A 20,297-nucleotide genomic window follows, 5' to 3' on the forward strand; every position below is an offset into this window, starting at 1 on the left:
GTCTGAGCTGACGTTGCCCCTGAAACCCTAATTTCTGAATTTCTTGATCCTTTGTGATTTAGCTGTGCATCTTGATGCTTCATTACTTTAGTTTACTGCACTGAGCACTGTAAAGGACACGTTACTGCCTGCAATTAGTTGGACGTTTCAGCCTGGCTGTAGATCACATTAGTCACCTTCACTCTTGTGGGAAGTCGAGCTGTTATATAGGCACACTTTCAGATGTAAGGCACACTGTTACATGGGCACACTTGCAGATGTTCTTCCGCAACACTTCATCCCTTTTATGCAGCAAATCTTAACAACATCCATTATAATATAACACAAATGATGCCACGAACAGGAAAGTATGTAAGTGTGGGTTGTCTTAAATGGATCAAAGTGGTAGTTAACTTGAGGTGAACGGTAGCTCAATTCCAGGATTTTTTTTTATTGCGATTAAGACAGACAATCATTGTTTTCCTTGTTGATTTATCTCCAAGTCAGCCCTCTTCAGAACCCCTTTTCTGGCAATCTCAGCCATGTGTGGGTTTGGCAGGCACTTACAGCTATATTCCACCTTCCCAGCATCGATAAGTCTTCTGTGTTGTAACAACACTTCCACACCATGCCACTGGTTGGGACGCTGCAATGACTCTTCTTCTAATCTGGAACCATTTGTTTTTGGTTCCACACGAGAAATAATGACGGTATTAAAAAATACTGTTCTGTAGGGGTTAGATCAAAAGTTAGTGCATTTGGAGACATTCTGCCTCTTATTCCCAGTTTCGCCCATGGCCAACAGCTAATTACTCAGTGCCTCAGTTTCCCTGTCTTTGCCACTAGAAGTACAGATGCCACTCTTTAGACAGTGCCTTGATATGATTGAAGGTAAAGTGCTATGCAAATAAGGAGTTATCACCATCATGTCGTTAAAAATAACTGTCTAAATAACTCACCACAGAGCTCCCACCTGCTTTGCTGTAGCTGCCACAGACACATTGTTAAGCCTTTTAGGGTTAGGCACCACTTCACACACTAGAGATAGTATCACTTGGGCTTTTTGTTACCCTTGTCTTCATATCATACCCGGCAGTGCAGATATTCTCCCTTCCCCCATCACACCAGCTTTGTTCAAACAACACTACAAAGGGATTGATGATGCATGTTCTCAAGTGCCCAGTAACCTTTGTGTACGCCAGGCAGTGTGCTAGTTTTATAATGGTCGCTAGCAAGCCAATCCTCCTCCAAATTGTACAATTTATTTTCCTAGTGATCTAGAGTTACTTGTTGGTTTGCAGCTTCCTTTGCTGTTTAGTTGCTCCTGCACACTCTTGTCGTTTCTAGTTATGTAACCAGGCGCGTTTTTGTGAATATGGGAATTTAACAGCTGTCATTGTCAACAGAGGTTGTGTATGTAGGGGTTTTTTTCTGGCAAGCTGGCATTACTCATCAGTCTCATGGTAGTTTTGTTTGAAAAATGCTTGTGTTAGAAAAAGTGGATTTATCAGCTCAGCACTGTATGGTGCTAGCATGCAGCACAACAAAAGACAAGTACTCATTTCAGTAGTGCTTGCAGCATTTCATGGGGCCCCCAAATAGGCTGAACAAGGCTTCTCTGGCAACTAAAACCAAGTACAGTTGAAAACTGTTAAAGTGGCAGTGTCACAGCCTGGAAAATTGAGTCTGTTTTTCCTCCATTTGCTGTTGCTTTATCTTGTTAAAAAGAATTATTATTGTTTAAGACATTAACTGGATAGGGGAAAAAAGAGGCATAGCTGAAAATAGTGCGCTTTCTCTGGATGCACAGATGATAAAACTTTCCCTTGGAAAGTGGCTCTTTCCTAAGGGATGATGCTAGCTGTTCTTTACAGCACTGTTGTTTCAAATGAGTTATGCTAGACACTTTTGGGAAATCCCGTTCTTCTTTGTAAATTTAAAGTTTTAATCAGAGTTATTGGTTGTAGCTGCATTTTCTTTTGTTAAGTGGCAATTTAGAACTATGATACAGTGTTTAGGCATCTCAGTGAACTGCAGTGATTCAACTGAAAGTGTTATGCCGGAGGAAACTACAGTCTCTCATGTTGCAGATATCTTAGATTATTAATAATGAATATTAAACATCACATTTCTTTTGCATTTTTCCTGATGTTCACTCGCTTTTTTGCATGTCTCTCTTTTAGGATACATTGAACAGACCAGTGAGTTTCACTTTTGTTCATAGTACATTTTTAGTCCATTTCATTTGCAGCCTTAATAGCACAAAGGTTTGTGTTATAAGCCCTGCAAAAAAAGGGTTTATTTAAAGAAAACTGTTTTTATTGGATTTAAAGAGTAATTAGTTGTGATCAATTTTAAGTTTATAAAAAGCTTCAGTTTTGCAAAGTGCAAGTTCAGGAGTAGGTTTGATCTTCCATTGTCTATTTAAAAGCCTGTGAGCTTTATGTGACAGCACAATCAATCTGCTATCCTGGCTACACTTGAGAGATGCAGTAGAAGTCAGAAGTGCAATAGTAAGGATCTTCCAGAGGCTTATAAACCAGCTAGAAGAAATGATTATTAACAAAAATGATGTCTAATTTGCAGTCTCCAAAATATGAACATTCATCTTGGCCCTCAGGTAAATGGACATGTGTATACACACATTAAGAATGGATGCCAGGTAAATGCATACCGATAGGGATTTTTATAAGTTACTCATTTTGGATGCCTAATGCCTATACACATGCAGGGAGGTTTCTCCAATGTGCTGTAATTACAGCTCATTGGAGCAGACTCGATTAATCGAGTCTGTTGAATACTGTACTCCGACAGACTCCAGCGTCACATGCATCAGCATCCCTGTGCTGAAAAATGGTGGTGGGGGCACTTTAACTAAAGCTTGTCTGATAAGCTTTAGTTAGTGCCCCACCACATTTTTCAGCTTGGGAACACTGATATACGTGATGCTTTGGGCACTTTAATTAGAGCTGCTCTCAGAGCTACTCTAATTAAAACACCGCCCCCCCACCCTCCCCACCACACGCACACTCGTGAAGCACAGCTATAAATGCCCTTTGTGTCAAGACCTATTTGTGTATGTTACTATCAGTGTGCATTTACACACACAGGCTGCTCTTGTGTCCATGAGGTGAGGACAGGCAGACAATTCACATCCGAGGAAGTAGGCAGTTGCGTATGAAAGCTTATTCCTTTCCAAATGAGTTAGTCTTTAAAGGTGCGTACGCAAGTTGCTTTTTTTCACCATTTAAAGCACGTTATTGCCATGACCTAACAGAAGTGCATGGCTTTACAGCACTTTAAAAATGGGTACAGCGCTTTATATTAACCCTTGCTAAATGAGGTATTCAATCTGAAGCGCTGTATTTTACGGCACTTTAGCAACCTACAGCACTTTAAATAATTTCTGTATGCTGGTCAAATTTCTGACCAGTGTGGAAGCCCCAGGAGGTTGCAGAGCGCCCCCTGCCGCCTAGCCTGGAAAGTGCAGAGAGGCTCAGAACTCTTCCCCTCCCCACCAAACACTGCACTTCTGTCATGTTTAAGAGTGCTGTAGCTTTATAGTGCTATAAAAAGTCCTCTAAATTACAGCACTATAAAACATGCATGGAACATTTCTGTACATACCCTGCCTTGCCTTCTGCCTGGCATCCTTTTGAAAGGAGAAACGGCTCATGAAGGTGGCTGCTGTCACCTGCTGCAACTGCTCTATATCTCAAACAGGACTAGGAAGTTTTGGCTCTGCCCCTTTCACATGTATGAGCATCAGAAGGACAGTGCAGTACCGTATCTTTTCAATAGGTTTGGGCTGCTGTTTTCCCGACATGCCATACTTGCTTACGTCTCCTTTCCTTAGGCCCCTGAAGCACCCATGGTCTTTAATTTGTGTTAAACACCGGTACAGTCAGTGTTATTTGAGACAGTAGTGGCTTATGAGCTGAAAAGGGGCCCTTGGTCAGCTATCAGCTTAAGGGCCATTAGCATGACAAAGCCGCACTGTGAAGATTTCTACAGCACTGTTGTCTCGTAAAAAATATGTTGCAAAAATGGTGGTTTGAGGTTCTTTCTCCCATGGCTAGAAATAGATTGGTTAAATATTGTGGGCACAGACAGAAATGACATTTGGTGCATGATCAGCCCCTTGAAAGCGCTCAAAAGCCATGCCCAAACAGAAGACTCTTACTGTATGGGAGTTCAAATTAAGACACTCCAAAGTGGAGCACTTTCATTAATTTCTGTCTGCTCCAGCTTCAGTACAGCCCAGCCCTAGGTGCTGTCTCTGGATGGGAGGAGAAAAAGGCAGGGGAGGGAGGTCTGTTCTGGGTTTTCTCAGCCCCACCAGAGTGGGAGGAGGTAGATTGGAGCCCCCCTGAGGAGCCTCCACTCCAGTGGAGCTGAGAAAACCCCAGAACAGACCTCTCTCCCCTGCCTTCTTCCCCCTCCTGTCCAGAGTCAGCAGCAGAGCTGCGGGGGGTGGAGCTAGGGGAAGAGGCTGCACAGTCACAGCCTCTTTCCCTGGATCAGCTCCAACTTGGAGCTGATCTTCCACCCTCCTGATCCAACAGGTAACTTCTGTTGGGTTGGGTGGTTTGGTCTAACTCATGGTGCTTTCTATGAATTGCCATGAGTTAGACCTGGGAGCTTCACTTTTATCTGTGCCCTGTATTGCTTGTCTAGGACCTGAACACCAGCCTGGGAGCCAGATCCCCCAAGGTAACATTGCCTCTTTCTGCCCCTTCTGGAAATAGGGATAATATTCTTATCAACTCTTGCCTCACAGGGTTGTGGTGGTGATTAGTTAATATTTGCAATTAATACTTGTTGTTAATTATGCTTGTAGTATCCCCTACTCCCATGCCACAGCTCCCAGGCAGGATTATAATGCTATATAAGATACTGGAAACACATACGAGATCGTCCTGTAAGAGTGTAATTAATTACAGCAGTCAGGAAAGGCTGAAAAACAGGGGTAAAGACAGAGTAAAAAGTAGGGAAATGGCTAGCTAATTGGGGAAAGATGCTACAATCCATGGAGAAGCATTTGTCTGGGGCTTTCTGGGGCTTTTGCTGTGATCCCTGACTGACAGGAAGCTGAAACTGTGGAGCCTCTATACAAATTTCCTGAAGCTGCGGGCTGGTGGGTGGGATCTTCAACATAGTCAGGGTCTAGTTTATCAAAGGCTTTACAAAGCAACAGTTTGAAATCATCTCCCATCACTACAGGCAGCCATCACAGGTCCAATATGCTCAGTAACGTGATGCAGATGACTCAAAGCAAGGAGGAAACATTCATCAGAGAAGCCCTACTAAAAATTACACCAACTGTGCTTCATGAGGAGCTGGATGTGTTGGTACCGAAGGAGCCACTTTAAAAAATGGACAGTCCTACATAAGTGTTAATTGCTCGTATTACATCCCCTCCACACAGAAAGATTTGGGTCTACAAATGTACTTTCCTTAACATGTCTGCGAGGATAATCCAGCTGGGCCTGACCGCTGGGCGCAGATGTGAGCTCCCGGGTTCTCCTGGGATGGAGCAGGCTGTCCCACTGCTCCTTGTAGCTCTGCTGGTCAGACAATTCAGTAGCATTTCATGTTGGCCCCAAAGCAAACTGCTTGCTTGCCTTCCCATTCAGTTGTGAGTTGTTTCTCCTGTGAGTGATGTCCAGTTGCGGGAGGAGGAGCTTCACTGGCTAGAGGAAGCCGCTTTGGAGGCTTAGCTACTTTTTCTCCTTCATTTTTATTTTAAACCTTACAAGTATGAACATACCCCGTCAGAATGTGACTGTACTCCTCTCTTCTCAGCCCCTTGGGACCAGCTGCAAGAAGCCATCATGTGTCACTGCCACTTCAGCTTATTAGACCCGCAGTGACGGACTCCCAAGTTGTGTGGAGCATATAGCAACACAGAGGTTTCTCTTTCTATTTTGGTGGGTTGCAACGCAAATGAAACCCAGGTTTTGCGAAGTCAAAGGGGCTGCCTTACAACCACTTGTTGCTAGGCATGGTGCTTATTACCATGGCACAGGGGTGGAGGAAAGGCAGACTCTTAAACATTCCTCATTCCCTGGCTTTGAAGACCTGGGTCTTTGGGACTCTCCAGTTTGGAGGTTACAGGGACCAGCATGGCTCTCAACACAGGCTAAACAAGCCTTACATTTTTACCCCGTGATGAGGCCGACACTAGGGTGTACAGTTGCAACGGAGCAGGCACTTCCACATTGCCCCAGTGCCCTGATGGAGGAGCCATCTCTGTGCAGGCTCTCCCTTTGAGGGGTAGCTGGGCATGGTTTATGCGTGATCTGTGTAAGAGGCCTTGACACAGCACTGAATCAGCTCCTAAGTCTGACAGCTAGTGTTTTCAGGATCAGGCCGCAGGTCCAACTCCAGAATCCCTTAGCATGTGTGACCCCATGCATATGATCTGCCAGCCACCAAAGCAGTAGCAGTCCAGGTTTCCCCAGCTCATTTCTGTGTACTGGCAAACCTCTTTAAACCTCCCTCCGGTGTGCGTTTTCCCTCCAGCCTCCTACTCTTGTTCCCCAGTAGTTACGATAACATCAAAGCAACTTCCCGGATTCTTATCAGAACAAGTTGAGCACATTGCAAAGTTTAATTCTTCATGACAGCCCCCTCTCCCTGGGAACACCATCTCATAAATTAGGTTGGACCAGGATTTTTCAGCATTAGGTATTCCTTCTGCCACCCAGTCAGCCCTATAAAGTTGCACTTGTGGCCTTAATCCCACTTGGATGTGTGCCCTGCTGCCTCCACTTTCCGTCACTTGGACACTTTAGTATTCTTGAACAAGTGAACAATCTTTGTTTCTGTACCTTATTAGGCCAAAGACCATAGCAGCTAGCGATGGCATCAGCAGGCCCTGCAGGCAGGATTCTCTGCAAAGCCAGCCAACCTTCAACAAACCCCTTTTTATCCTCCTGTTTCTAGGAAGAATTATGATGGTGGTGCCCTGCTGTTGATCAGTCAATTCTGTGGTAGGCCTAGAGATAAGTCCTGTAAGTGTGGTGTACTGTAAAACAGCGGCTCCCATTCATTAGTAGCTTGTGTGTAATAAACCACCGAAAAAAGGGGGGTGGGGGGAGGGGAAGAGCAGCTGCAGTGTGCAGGAACAAACAACACAACTCATTCTTGGGAGCCAAAACTTTCTAATTTGCTGCTGGGCAGCTCAGCACACTGAAATTCTTTCTGATAATACACTGGTGCCCTCAGTGTCTATCACGGCGTTTCCCCAGCTCTGCTTTCGCGAGGGCCCGAGGTCTGGGATCGTTTCACTTTGAACATGTAGACGCTCTGTGAATAGAAAAGAAAAGCAGGCACTCAGCCGCGTCTGCAGGCTCCAGGAGGAGAGCGCGGTGGGGTCTGAAACAAGTCGTCCAGCTGTGGAGTGGCCGTTGCACGTATCTAGTCAATCAGCATGCAAACAAAGTGTCACGTGGGCCAGGAGACACGAGGGCTACATGGGAAGGAGGTATTATGTAGGCACTTTGGCTTAATAAAGTAGTATGCTCGTGAGGGTTCAAAATGCTGTGGGTAAGACTTAAGAGCAGGTGGAGGATTTAGAAGTCTTTCCCCCCAAAGAGGAGAAGGGGGAAAAAAACCCCCCCAAAAAAACTCGAAGCAGAAAATGAAATATTCAAAGATATTTGGATTTTTCCTCCCATTTTCCAATCAGCTCTAAGCAAGCGTGGTAGTCACTGCTGTGTCTACAAGCTGCATGTGAGCTTCCGCGTTTAAATGTGGATCTGTTATGTGGACATGATAGTGTTGCGTGTATTAGGAATAGGACAGTTAGTGGTACAAACCATATTTATAAAAATGTGGGTAAATGAGAAACTGAACCCTGGATTGTCACCGTCGACACTGATACTTTTGCTTTTGTTCGTGCAGGTGTTTGATGGAAAATTTCAGGCCTGACACCACCATTATTATTATTTACTTGTAGTGCAGGGCCCCAGCCTGCACTGCATCCTTTTATGCTAAATGCTGTTCTCTCATGAAAAGAATGAAATTCATTTAAGGCAAAAGCCATCCCCAACCAACTTGTCACCAAGGGACTGTTGTACCTTTGCAGGTAATTACTGTGACATGTCTCTAGAGGAGCTGCTGGGTATGAGAATATACAGACAGTCTCTGGCATCTGTAGACCCTAAGGTCGCGGCCACATGAGCACAATGTTTGGTTCCCTGGCGGCAACGAGCAGCAGGACACCGTGTGCACTGCTCCTTGTCCCCGGGGAACACCTGTGCCATGTGCCCTCTGGAGCATGGCAAGTTGCCCTGGGTGGGGTAGGGGAGGTTGGAGCCAGCACTGGGCTGGCCTCAGCAGCCTTACCTGGGGTCCTGGGAGCCTCCTGGCAGAGATCCTGCCGCTCAGAGCCTGGCTGGCGGCTGGAGTCTGGCTCTGGCCGGCCAGGCTCCCGTTTTGAGCGGTGCGCACTGACCTCGCGTGCGCCACTCCACCTTTTTTGGTGCATGTTTTTTTGACCCAGGGGTCAGCCCTCTTCCCCACTCCGTGCTGCACCCATGCAGCACGGAGAACTGCTGAATGTGCAGTATGTGGCACCCTCTGCGGCACCACGTACTGCATGGCTGTGCTCATCTGGATGCGGCCCAAGTGCCTTTTTTCACACAGCTCTTGTGCACATTTCAAAGGTTTCAAACAGAAAGTAAAATTAACCTGAGTTTCCACTATTAGTGGCGAGAGCCTCAGCTTCCAGGCTCTTGGCTGTGCCCAGGTTCCTGACCAGCTTTATTTTCTGCTTCTGCTTACACCTCTGCCTGCCGTTCCCAGGGCCTCTGGCTGCAGCCCCGTCAGGGAGGTATTGATGGGACTCTGATGGCCCCTTTCCCCGCAAGAACTATAAACACGCTGCAATTACCGTGCATCCGCACTGGGCAAAATGGTCTGTGCGTGTCACTGGGATGAACGGCAGCGGAGGACAGAAAGCTAGAGAGCAGCACATTCCAAAAGTGCTCTTCATATATTTCATACGCCATAACGGTGCGTTTTGGACACTAATTAATAACAACAAAGCACGCTGGTGACTGAATTGATCCCCTGGCCAGACCTGTACTCATTGACTACAGGCTGTAATTACTCATTTGGGACAACAATGGCAGTTATAAGTTACAGAACCTTTGAGACCACGATTTTGATTGAATAGATATGGCACCAATGGGAGCGACTGTGCTCTCCATGCTGGAGCCCTGGCACAAATCATTAAACGAGCTGGATAAAGTTATGCAGCTGTTCCCTTTACACTTAGAACTGCAAAATTAGCCCCTGGCCAGAGGACTGATATAAGGTCAATTAAATAAAATAGACAGGACCTCCCTGGGTGGGAAAGTGAAAAAATAAATGTCTTAAAAGTAACGGACAAGTTCTCATGCAAATTAATTATTGTTTTAGTAAGTTTAAAGTGCTGTTTTCCAACTAGCATTTGACTGAAGGCAACTTTATGAACCTGATTCTCTTCTTACAGTTGAACTCTTGGCTCCTGCTGGACACAATGGGTTTTTCAGTTCTGTGGCTGACCCACCCCCCCAAAAAAAGTCAGGAAAAAAATTGCTTGAGCTAAACCCGCATCATTTTAGGGGTTTTTTGCAAAACAAAAAAGGAAAGCAATTTCATTTTAGATCACTCGCAAGGTTTTACTCAAGCTAAAATGAAATGCTTTATTACATATTGGGTTATTTTATTTTACCACTCCTTTATTGTTCATCTGTTTTACTTTAGGTCATTTTTAAAACAGAAATGCCATTTTGAAATGAACTCGGAACATTTCATTCAAAATGCCAATATGTTGTTCAGCAAATATCAACACAAAATACTCTGACACTTTTTAGGCATCCTCATTTTTTTTTTGCCTAAACTCAACCTGAATTTGCAAATAATTGTAGCCGTATCCCAAAGCTTCATTTATTTCAGTAAAAGGGCTTCATTTAGTTTTCTCCTGATTTACATAATTATAAATGAGAGGGGAATCCGGCCCTGAAGATATTTTTAACTCTTTGCTGGGCATTACAAATGACGCTGGTTCATAAAGAATGACTATTGAAGACTGATTGACTGCAATGAACTCTTTTGCGTAACCTTTTGAAAAAAGAAACTCTCGTCCGATACACGAGAACAAAACGATGCGTATAGTTACAATTATCACGTTACAAAAATGTGCAGCTACATTATGGGCGGTTATAGTTCCTTTTTGTTGAGGCGCTAGGGGATATTCTTTGGAAAATGTTATGAATAGTAAACTGCATTCTCTTCCCCATGCAGAAAGTAATTTGAGAATAAAAACAATGCGATTGTGCATGTGCGTGTGTGTGCATAGACTAGAGTTGGCATCTTCATTTTCAACAGAAAGTTTTAATGATGGATGGTTTAGCATTAACATAAACTTTGAGAACGTAATGGGGATTTTTTTATTTATTTTTTTTTTAGCACGGCCTATTGCTTATTTTGAGAATGCCCCTTTCACTTCCTAAGCAAGCACAAGGCATTGTGGGACCAGCCCTCTCCTTATTCGCTGTCAGCACCCTACCGGCCTTCACGACAGGGATGGGATATTGTACATTCCAGGAGCTATTTTCTCACTGCCAACTTCGGGCCCAGCTGACCCTAGTGGGAGAGGGGGTTGCATTCGGGATCGGGCTCTTTGTATCGGGACGGCTCGGGGGCACTAGAGTGGAAGGCATTCCAACGGCTCTGGAATTCCTGCAGGTGTTTAAAATGCAAAGGGCCCTTTCACAGCTTCACATCTGCATCCGTCATGTGCATTTGGGCATGTGACCATAGTGTTTGTTTGTTTGTCCGGCTGACTGACATGGAGTGACCAGAGCCGCTGATAGAAGGTCTCCAACAAAACAGCCCCGCTCACCAGAGTTCACTGGAATCTGACCAATCTGCACCGCCTGTGACATTTCTCTGGCCTTTGCAAAATGGGGCATAATGATAATAAGATGGCTTATAAATGTGTATTTAATTTGCCTTCCAACTTGACAGCCGCTTTTTAAAAGAAAACATTGACGTTGTGTCAAAGGCCCGTTTGACTCGCTCAAATAAATGCCGCCGCTGTGCAAAACTGGGACTTCATCCTGCAAGTTTTTGCTCTCTTGAGACGGCGAGGGTAGGATTCCCCAAAGGGATAAGGGCGAGCGGGATCAGGTCCTGTGTTTATAACCCTGCTCATTTTCTCTCTGGTGTTTCAAGCCCCTTCCAGAGCTTGGAATGTTTTAAATAGTAAAACCACAAGAAAAGGGAAGACTAAGGAACTCTACGCTTGTTACTCGGTGGCTCACAGACTAATCATTGAAAGGAATGAAGAAGGGTACAAAAGCTAATTCAATCCACGTTTGCCTCATCCGCATGTTTAAATCTATTCAGCTCAGAAGCGTGCAACTTTTCCAGATTTGTTTAGTCATAAAAATCAAATCCTCTTGTGGCAGAATCCAGGTTTACAGAAAAATACACCTTACTTGTCACTGCAGATCGGTGGTGTTTCGAGAGCATTTTTATTTGTAAATCAGTGTTTGATTTTCAGGAGCCACAGTGCAAAGGGTTAAAGTGGAGATCCTTTCAAAATGACTGTGGCATTTTGTAATCGCTGATGCGGCATTTCTGATCAAATCAGATTAAAATGATGTTTTGGGGCTTGTCTTTGTGTATTGTCATGAAAATGATAGATTTGCAATTGCTTTTTTAGGACCTGTCTTGTTCTCACTGTGAGTTTTGCCTGATTCATTAAGAAAAGCAGGTTCAGGACTTTTGATTTAATCTGTTGATCATGTTAAACCACTCTGTCCACTCATTGCTAGCCCCAGCTCTCTTTGCACCACAGAACCTGGCCTCGGAGGTGTCCTTGTCATTTTTGCAGGAGGTGTTTGGATGTACGTTATACAAACCCTTAGCCAGAGAGTCTGACCCAAAACCTTTTACAGAATCATGTCCAGGTCAATCTGTTTGCCTAGAGGACACATCACCCTCCTGAAAATGGTTGAAGTGGAGTGAAAACTTTACTCCTACTGAAATTCAGTACAATTACAGGCAGAGATTTAGAGAGTAACATTTTTTTTTTGCAAGAATTTTTTCCAAGTCCAACTTTTGACACATGCAGAAAGAATCTTACATTTGTCTTGGTGAACTAAGCAGGTATCCATGCAGCTTTGCGCACACAGCTGTATCTTATGTGCACATCTTCATTTTTGCCTGTACAAGATAGGTGCATATGAAATTACTGGAAAAAAAATGAAAGGCAACATCGAGAACCTTTGGAAAGCGTCTCTTCCCTTTGCCTGAAAGCCTGGAGCAGCACACAGAGGGGCATGTCCTCAGCTGGTATAAAAATCAATAGTGCAATGAAAATGTACATTTGCTGAGGATCAGCTGCCAGTGTCCTCTCTACCTTGGCCATGGCCCTCTGCAAACACCGTTTGCATTAAACCAGTTTCTGAGAAGTTCTGCCTGGCTACTGCGAATGGAGCCAAACTGAATTAGAGCTACAGATGGTGGGAAAACATTTCCCATTTGAAGGGAAATTCTGATATTGTAAAATTCGTTTTAACTCTGAATCCGAATTAAAAGCCAAAGTTTGGTTATTTCCTGCAGAATTTGAAGACAAATGCTTTGGGAACATTGAAACATTTTTGTTTCAATAATGTCACTCTCTCTCTCTTTATATATATATACACCCCCCCAGATAGCATCAAGTGAATATTAAAAAAAATGAAGTGTGTTGGGGGGGGTCTAAGCAATGTTTTGACATTAATTAAATGAGACTGTCGCAACAATTTGTTTTGAAAAAATTCTGTTGCAAACGATTGAAATTGGCACTCTCCTGCAAAACATTTTGCTTGCAATGAAACTGCTTTTTTTGGATGAAAAACTGCTCCACAGAAACATTTTTCCCAGTGCTAGGTACAATTATTATTATTTTTTTAAATTGTTCAGCTTACATTTAAATTTAACCTCTGAATTCTAGTCTTGGGTGTTCTTAAAGGGCTACAGACAACTTTTTCTTTTCTTTTTTTTTAGTGACGTTTGATTATCTCCCGCTATGAATAACCTCCAAGCTCACAATAACTGAAAAGATGAAGGAAGAGCTATCTTTATTTTTCACGTTGCTTCCCTTGTGCATTTGGTATCAGGTTGGGCAAAGTCGGTTTTATTGTTACCTTTCTGCACTCGGTCAACTTCCTCTTTCAGTTTGCACGGTTTTCCACCCAGAAACGTGGGAATAGAAACACATTGTGGGGAGTGAGTGGCAGGAGGCGGGGGATAAAAAGCAATGCTGAAAAACAGCAATTCCAAGCTGCAAAAATTGGGAGGGTATTTGGAAAGTGGGAAGGGAAAGTGTGGTAGGTTTTTAGCTCTGTTTGTAAACCTGAGTGCATTTCAGATTGCTGGTGTCCTTTCAAAACCCTTCTAAAGCCATCCCCACCTGGCAGCAAAAGTGTGTGATAAACTGGTTTTGCAGAAACTGTCTTAAACACAGCTGCAAGATCGGTGTAGGCAGGTCCTCAGAGGTTTTTCCCTTAAATTGCTGTAAGTAGAAATCAAGATTGCTCTCCCTGGTTTGGTAACTGTCAATCAGTCCTCAGTTACCGAGGAAAAATGTATTCACAATGTTATATATTTGCTTGGCTCCTTTTTTTCAAGCCATTGACATCAGAAGCATTTGTAACCGGGGGTGGGGATGTGCTTTCTTTCTGTGCTTGTTCAGAGACTCATCTAATGGGATCCTGGTCCCTGACTTGGGCTTCTCGGTATTACTTCAGTGCAAACATATAGCAGATCTTGGGCAGCAGTTGTGCACTAGTGTAGACCTGTGTACCAACAGGCAGTCTCATTAGCATGGCCTGAGCCTGCCCTACAGCAAGGGTTACTTAGGCCCTGATCCTGCAAAGGCTTGCACTCCTCTTAACTTACTGCAGTGTGGTTGTGTCTAGTGTGAAAAGCTAGGCTGGCGTGGGTAAGTCCTGGCAGGTCAGGCCCTGGGGTCGCAGCCCCCTTTAGAGGTGTGCTCTTCTGTTTGTCCGGCAGTAACCTGAACAGGGAAGGGAAGGCTGAAACACCTGCCCACTGCTTATGCTGGATCCCGATTAGCACTGAGCTGTGTGATTAAACACCAGCAGCATCAGCCGTTGCAGCTTGCTTGTTTGCTTGTTTGTTTGCTGATCTCCCCCCGGGGGCTCCCGAGCGGCACAGATCACCGAACGCCTTTTCCTATGCTTTTCGCGCCAAGTCCCGACAAGAGCACACATGCTTGGCCCCGCCGGCACGCTGGAGGCACCCCTTGGAAGGGCTGGGGGCTCCCTAGAGACCTGTAGGCAACACAGGTACATTGTAGCAGAGCTTTGCAGTCCCAACAGGTCAACTGCCTGAGATGCCACGGCACAGGGAGAGGGGAAGAGCGCCTGTTGGAAAGGAAGAGGAAGAGTCAGCGGGCCTGAAAACTATCCAGACCCTTTTTGCTTCGGATAGGGGCTCGCATCTTTTTTTCATCCCTTTCCAATCAGCCTCTCACCCTCCTTTCCTGCACTGAAACACAAAGAAACAGCACAACGCACCCCTTTGCCTACAGTAGGCATCCAACAGGTTGATGCTGCGAGCCTCTGCGGTGCCCTTTGTTCCCGTTACCGATAAGAGCTAGGGGCGCTCGGCATCCTGTAGGCCCAAACTGCAGTCTTGAGCGTGGCAGGGCTCCAGTGCCCGCCTGGAGCCACCGCTTGCTCTTTCCGAGCTGTTTAAACTTATGGACACCTCCAAGTTTGTTTCAGGGAGCAGCTGCCCCAGGGACTTGAAAACTGTCTGTGCGAAAAAGGGGTTAAAAGGATGAGTAAAGGCTATTTCCAATTCCAGCAAGTCCTCCCGGCGCAATTCAACCTGTACGGCAGAAATCCTAAATTGCAGTGCCCTGCACCCCACCGAAACTCTTCAGTCTGCTGTAAGTAAGCCTCAGCATGGGCAAGATTGGGGGTGAATGGTCAGAGGAGGGGCTCAAGCCCTGGGCCTTTGTAGCGGAGGGGAGAAACATTGGGATCCTGCAGAGCAGGAACACAGAAACCCTCAAGGCAGAGAGAAATAGGCCTAGACAAAAGCCCATTACATGGTTGCAAATCACCCCACTGCTGTTAGTTTATTTACTGTGGCCGCAGGAGGATTGTTTTCTCTTGCAACATTTTAAAGTTTATTTTATTTTATTTTTTTGCTCCCTAACAGTGGTCACTTATACCACAGGGCCACAGCCAGGAAGCCCTCCCCTCCACTGGGAAATGAACCCTCGCCGTCTGGATGCCACAGGGACAAAAACCAAACCACCATGTGGCACCCACAGACCATGCCAGATGCTCTCTTGTTAAAAATTAAACCTGGACTGCTACTCACTTGCTGGCCCCTATGCATAGATTAGTTGTGGGCCCTGGTGAGGAGCCCCATCTAAGTGTGGAGACGGAGACAGCCCATCCCCAGCTGCAGCTGAACTGCGTGCTGAAAATGGGGTCAGACCCTCAGCTTGGATAAATCAGTGCAGCTCCACTGATTATACCAGTTTCAGCTGTGGCCAGAGAGCTTGAAAACTCTCCTCCCAAGGCTTCAGCATGTTACTGTTGATCATCTTCAGGGATTTACCTATAATCCCAAGAGTGTTTTTGAAAAGAAAAAAAAAAAACTTCCCTCCCCCCCACCCCAGCATCAAAACTCTGCCTAATTATAGAGTAATTCTGCAATCTCACCCTCCTTTGCAATGGGCATTTACATTTTGGGAAGCTCTTTCTTGCTGGGTGGGTTAAAATCCTTCCTTCCAAGTACAAACCCAAGAGCCAAAGTGTGTGTGTGTGTGTGTGATTTGTATGCCCCCCTTCTCGGGCCTTTCTCTGTTGAAAGGCAGGGAGGACCAGTTCTGGCCAGCGTTAGCTGGAGCTTCTTTCATATTCAGCTCTTGTGTTTGCACAACGGGCCTTGGCGATCAGTCGTGGGGAGTGCGGAGATATCAACAGTCCAAATGTGGACAGGAGAAGGAAGCTGCCCCCATCCTCTCTGTGAATAAATGGGGGTCCCCCACTTTTTTTTGTAAACTTTTTTTTTTTTTTTTTTTGCAATCTGGCCAGTAGCAAACTAGCCCTGGAGGGGGAGGGCAATGGTGGGGGGAAGGGAGAGCCTGCCACTTCATAATAGCAAGGGGCCACGAGCTGAGTTATCTGCCTGAATTAAACAACATGCACCAGGAAGCCAAAGAGGGAATATGTAATAAGTGTGTAGCCTGAAAAGGTGAGTTTTCCCTCCTAAAACAGGTTTACAGAGGTATTTACAAGGTGTTTGAGCAGGTAATTAGCACCCAAACCAAGCTGCAGGAAATAGTTTTGGTCATCTCAGACAGGGAATACATAATGAGCTGGAGGGCTTGATTTTCAATGGATGATTTGCTCAGAACAATGGCCCCAAACAGAAGGGAGCGCAGGACTTAGGGATGGTAACTTTAGAGCCAATCGGCTCCTTCCCCATTGGTTTGAAACTGTGTTGTTTCTGAAGCTGATAACATTTGAAATGTTTTGTGAGACCGAGAGAGAAAAAAAAAAAAGTTTTCCTAGGGGGTAACCCCCCTAAATCGGTTAGGGAAGCCACTTCTGTGGTAGCCGAAGCCCAGATTGTGAACTCACCTGTTGCCAGCCAAGGGGAAATGTTCGGTGTTTTATTTCAACCCAGAATCTGGAGGAGATCTTGTATTTTATCTAACCTCAGTCTTTTAAGTGTTGCACTCGACAGATCTCTCAGAACTAATCTTCTTTTTCTTGTGCCCCATTGTACTACATTTTTAATCTTTTGGAATGACATTCTAATGGGGAATTAAAAATAAAGTGGGAAAATCAGAGGACAAAACTGAAACCTGGCTCTTAGGAATCTCAAATCTTAAAAAAAAAAAAATTAAAAGTCCTTTTTCCAAACATTTATGCCACTAAGAAGAACTTTATTCTGTGAGTAAATCCTTTTAAAATGCATTAATTAGTGCAATTGGACCTCGTGGTAGAGGTGATTATTTTTTATTAGACCAACTAGATTTTTGCAAAAAAAATAAATACATTCTTGAATTGCAAGCGTTTGGGCACAAGCACCTTTCTTGTGTAGTGGACAAATCTATGGCTATAAGACAACGTGCCGTGGTCCTGATCCTAAAGCTGGATCTACAAGTCTGTGCCCCTGCAGAGCTCTGGGGAGTGCGCTCCTATGCTGAGTCCAGGATCAGGACCAGAACTAGCAGTCAATAGTAAGAGCTTGTTTCAAGTCACTAGTGCAACCCCCCTAGTGCACACACTGTAGCCCTGGTTCAGTGCCCCTATATTATGGGCTTTTAGAAACGTGGGTATCTTTGGAAAAAACAGTAAAGTGTTACCAGAGGAAGCCATTTGCAGTGCCAAAGAAATTTTCAGTCTACCAGCACCTTTATTTAATTAATAAACCCATTGACTGCTCATATTCCTAATTATTAACGCATGCATAAAGGTTAGTAATGCCTATGCCTCGGTTGGGGTATCCTTTGCCTTCGGATAGAAGTGCTACAATATCTGGAAGTAGCTAGTATTTTGGATCAAGCCAGCCGTGTAGCTCTAAAGGTCCCTGCTTCAGTTCTTGGTGTGATAGCGCAGATGGTTATCATCATGCTTGTGCGTTTTCTAACCAATGAGGGGTTCTAGCTAAAGAAGCTCAGCAGTTCCCTCTGCTGCAGATCTGCTATCAGCAGAGCACTCTTGCTACCTGTGATGGCCTTTAGTTAGCCACAGCTGTGCTGATCCATGCCTAGCAGCTCACCAAACTCAACAGAAGCTTCCACAACAGCCACATGTTTCTTCTCCAGGTAAGGTGCTTTCCCGTCATTGGGGTCTAGAGGTTTTTCCTTATGACTTGAACTGCTCTGCTGAAGCACTGCTGTTATATGCTTAAGAGGGCCGCTCTTCAAACAAGAAAAATAAGAAACGTAAATCCCTTTCTACCTTAGGAGCAGGTTGGCAAGACAGCAAGGCTTACTTGATAGTGGTGAGCCTGCCCCTGTGTACCTGAACTGATGTTTCATTGATGTAATTGCATGGGGAGGAATATGCCTTATCTAGATGCACTTAACACCCCCTCTGTTGAAACTGTGCCCGATTTAGTTAAACATAATAAATTAATTTTAAAACTAATTTTAACTCAATTCAATTAATTCATTTACCCATGGAGGGCTGCAAAAATGAATTCCATCCTCAAAGAATGAGTGTTTTAGAGAATATGGTTATTGATACGTTGTGAATAAATACGACAATGCAACAAAACCCTCTCCTTCCACTCGGCTCTGACGTTTCTAATGATGGTCTGGCTCTCTGTAGAAATCCATTGAGAGGGTTTAGGAACAAGGTCTTCAACCGTGAGTGCAGGGGTAATTTAGATATTTGTAGTCCAGTAGCACCAGGACTCTTCCTATTACAGAGAGAAACTTGGTTGTTTTTGGTTTTGTAAGAGACGGCCCTAAGGTTACCAGTCCCAAGCCATGAAAACTGGGGACGCTGTCTTAAAAAAGGTGAAAGATTTAAAAAAAATATATATTTTTTTTAATAAAGGAATAGCACTTGGGTTATTTGCCTCCTGATGTGAACCTTCAAGAGTCAAATTTCCAGATGAGTGTGACAGTTACTAACATGTATATTAAATGGAAGCTGCAAAGATCACAGTCTCATGTACCTGCAGAAGCAGAGTTTAAATAAAAAAAAGGCCCAATGTTGTGAGATTGCAGATCAAATTGTGAGCTTGAATTCTCAATTAAAAATATGAATGACGTGTGCAAAAAACAGAGACTTGCCACACCTGACTTTGACATGCCCATGGTTAGTGGTAGTCCCGAGAGAAGTACCCCGCCCCCCTGTCGCCCGGTCCACGTGTTCTTTTTCTTATGTCTCAGGAATACGTAACTCAGAATATCACCAGCTGAGGTGGACTTGAGCTGAGACGCTAGAAAGAATGGGACTACAAACATAGACATGTTTTCTGTCTCTCAAAAGGCCGGGTTTTTGGATGTCTCATCAAACTCTGCTTCCCGGGCCCATGCTGGGGCAGCGGTTCATATGGCATGCCATCTTCTGAGTCACCCACATCACTTCCTAGGCTCTCCTGAGTTTCCCGAAGTGTCCTATTGGAACAATGACAAAACCTGTTGTGCACTGATAGACATGAAGATCACTGCATCGACCGTCTCTGTAAAACCGAATTGCAAGTGATGGACTTTAACATTTGGGTAATTTAAAAGTACAGACACCTGCATCCACCTAATCTGCAGTGATGTCTGTGGCAATGTAAGACCCTTGAGGTCTTAGGTTGGAAGAGTTGAGGACCAGATTTTCTCTCTGTCATGAGTTTCACACACTAACCTCTCAGGCCACTGTTGCCCCCTAGGGTCTTGTAAACCAGGAATGTATTTATATCTCAAAGAGTTCAACATTACTTGTATCTCTGCTCCAACAACAGCCCAAAAGAAACAGAAGAAAAAACACAAAAGCTAAGTTCCATGTATTGGTGGCTTTTTATCTGGGCATAGCATAACCTTATTAATCTGGATAATGCTGTTGATAAAGACACTATAAGGAAACATGCTGATTTACTGTGCAAAGAGTGCAAGAATTAAAGGAGGAAAACAACATTTAACTCGCACAAAGGTTTTACATCTATTTCTGAGCTCTGACAGATTCAGGTTCCCAGATTTCTTTCTGCGGAGTGCACTTTCACTTTGGACATACCTTTAAAGACTTTAAACAGCTTGAGACTTGCAGTTTGCCACAGGAGCTTAGAGCAAATTCATGTTTCCAGGTTTTAAGCCATGAGCTGGAGTACAAGAGCCCTGCTCAAGAAGTCACAGGTGGTAGGAAAAGGTGTAGCAAGGTCATTTTGAGCCATATGCATTAAGGTTGTACCTTTTATAGTTGATTCTAAATTTAATTGAAAGCCAAGGGCAAGGGAGCTAGGATAGGAGCAATGCACTGATTTATTTTGAAGCGTGTAAGAAGTCGTGCCGTTGAATGCTAGATGAGCTGCAGTTTTAATAAAATGGCATTGGGTGAGCCAGCAGGAAGAATGAGGGTTGGATTAGAGGAAGGATCTCAGTCTTGGAGAGAGAGTGTGAGAGAGAGAGAGAGAGAGAGAACATGAACAGCCTTTGTCAAAATTGCATTGCTATTCTTCCAATGGTAGTAACAAATAAGCGTGTGTCAAATGAGAGATCTGGATCAAAACCTGCTTATTCAGCCAAGACCTTCAGCGCATGTTTTGCATGGATTCTTATG

General features: G+C 44.5%; 2 long non-coding RNA genes across 2 annotated transcripts in view; one reads left to right on the forward strand and one right to left on the reverse strand.

The window, feature by feature from the left end:
• Positions 1-9,693: 9,693 nt before the first annotated feature.
• Positions 9,694-15,520, reverse strand: LOC106739889 (uncharacterized). The gene is made up of 3 exons (XR_001373251.3): positions 15,382-15,520; positions 14,565-14,805; positions 9,694-14,411 (listed from the first exon to the last, which is right to left on the reverse strand). It is a non-coding gene; the product is annotated as an uncharacterized LOC106739889 (long non-coding RNA).
• A 1,532-nt stretch (positions 15,521-17,052) lies between these two features.
• The window catches only part of LOC132251936 (uncharacterized), a 344,867-nt gene continuing 341,622 nt past the window's right edge, over positions 17,053-20,297 (forward strand). The window contains exon 1 of the long non-coding RNA XR_009463681.1: positions 17,053-17,845. This is a non-coding gene — a long non-coding RNA (uncharacterized LOC132251936). The remainder of the gene's footprint in view (positions 17,846-20,297) is intronic.

This window comes from Alligator mississippiensis, chromosome 7, assembly GCF_030867095.1.
Source record: "Alligator mississippiensis isolate rAllMis1 chromosome 7, rAllMis1, whole genome shotgun sequence".
In the NCBI taxonomy this organism is placed as follows: Eukaryota; Metazoa; Chordata; order Crocodylia; family Alligatoridae; genus Alligator; species Alligator mississippiensis.